The sequence below is a fragment of the Panulirus ornatus genome, chromosome 11, assembly GCF_036320965.1.
Source record: "Panulirus ornatus isolate Po-2019 chromosome 11, ASM3632096v1, whole genome shotgun sequence".
Taxonomy (NCBI): Eukaryota; Metazoa; Arthropoda; class Malacostraca; order Decapoda; family Palinuridae; genus Panulirus; species Panulirus ornatus.
The window spans coordinates 58,526,263-58,528,575 of NC_092234.1; positions in this window are offsets into that span (position 1 = coordinate 58,526,263).

The window sequence follows — 2,313 nt, forward strand, 5'->3', positions numbered from 1 at the left end:
TTCAAGCAAATCATTAATACTGATCAAGATGAGTAATGGTCCCAGAATCGAGTCCTGTGGCACACTGCTGGTCACCTGAACCCATTTGGAAAAGGCTTCTTTATCATGTGTTCTTTGTTAACTTATAATGAGATAAAATCCATCACAGGAGATTCCTACTTGGTGATCCTGTTTCTTAATCAGTTCCTATGTATTTGCGTGAGTGTGTGAAAAGAGGAAGTTGCTTTAGGTTCAGCTGTGAAGATAGACAGGTTAATTAAGATTAAAGTGTGAAAAAAAGAAAACTTGGAGGAAGTGGAGTGTTTTATATATTTGGGAGTGACAGCAAATGGAAACAAGGAAGTGGAAGTAAGACATGGGGTTGGTGAGTGGAGGAAAGGTTCTGGGAGCACTGAGGTATGTAAAGAAGTAGTCATTACCTAAGGGGGCAAAAATGGATATGTCTGAAGGCATAGTAGTCCCATCAATGTTGTATGGATGCAAGGCATGGGCAGTTCTTCCTCCAACACTCTTCAATCTCTTCTGAAATAACCTCTCATTACCCCTGGCAAATCTCAACCTGAAGGTCACTTCATTTGCAGACAAAATCACAATCATATCACAAACACCCTAACACAACAGCATCAAAATCAAACATGCAGCACTACAGTACAAAATTGGAACATGCCTTCCCCAAAACTGAATGCATGCATCTCCACAAAAAGCTTTCAGCAATCCTTTAACCCAGACAAACATGAATATAGCTCACACAATAGAAAGCTTCCAGCACTCTTTTAACCCCAGACAGACATGAATAATATATATAGCTCACATCCTTCAGTCATCTTGAATTAACAGTCTCTCCTACTGACTAAAGCACCAACTATTCTAGCATCACATACAAATCACACAACATTCATTCCCCACATCAATAACATAAATACAAAAGCTACACAACCTAAATGCCATTATAACACTAACTGGCATCAGATTTGGACTAGAACAAGAATTTCTTAACATCTTATGCAAACCATTCATCCACTCCAACTTAAACAAAAAAACAAAACTGCAAACAACACAAAATAATGCACTTACAACAATCATTGGCTGCCTAGCAACCCCACACACTCAAAAGCCTTCACAAGAAACAAAGATTCTCCCAATACAAGGTGGTTGTGTTGGAAATAAAATGTCTGAGGACAATACATAGAGGAAGGAGGGTGATCATGTAAGCAATGAAAGAGTATGAGAAAGGTGTGGCAGTATGTAAATTTGACAGAGAGAGCTGATCAGGGTGTGCTGAAATGGCTTGGACATATGGAGAGTATGAGGTAAGGACTGGCTGACTAAGGTGAGCTATGGGTCTGAAGGGTCAGAAGTGGAGAGGCAATGGGGAAGACCAAGAAGGAGATTGAAGGATGGAGTGAATGGGGCCATGTGGTACTGGTCTGAACACTTTAGAAGGTAAGAAGTAAGTATGGGATAGAGTGAACTGGATTAATATATGAGGAGTGACATGCTCTCACTGAGTTCAAAAAGGGCATATGAAAAGTCAAGGCAATCCATGGGATAGTCCTTAGGGCTTGGCTGTGAATAGTAGATTAAGCTATCATTACATTATACACAACAGCTGGAAAAAACTCTTTGTACACTTGGTTACTATTTGTCTGTTTCTGGCAGTACTTTATAAAGGTGGGAGTAGCAATTTTGTGACAGTGTGCAAATACCTATTATAAGAATAACAGCAAAAGACAATTTTTTTTCAAACAAGTTTACACTTCCCATATCAGTGAGGAAGTGCTAGGAACATATGAGTGAAATGCATCAATACCAGAGGCTCCATCCAAATCAGACTCTACAGACCTTTCCATGGTTTCCCCTAACTGCCTCACATGCCCTGGTTTAGCCCATTGACAGCATGTCACGTTCAGTAAACCACATCATTCCAGTTTGCTCTACACCTTACACACCTCACACCCTACTTCATGTTAAAGTCCAGAACTTTCACAGCATTTTTCATTCCATCTTTCCATCTCCTCCATGGTTTCAAGATGATATACTAAACTTCTCTTCTCAAATGAGGAGTATAGTACATAATCTTATTGGTGTGACAGCCTATGCCAAATGTGCCCAATTCACAGTAAGTCAGATTTTTTAATAGATCTTAATTCATTCAGAATCTGGAAAACTAAAAAAAAATCTGGCAATGTCCAGGTCCCAAGCATTCTGGATTTTTGGTCTTGTACCTCTATAAACATAAGCAGATAACACGAAAGTATATAGATTTCTAAATACATTCTGAACAATTTAACAATGGGCTATACAAATGGATGC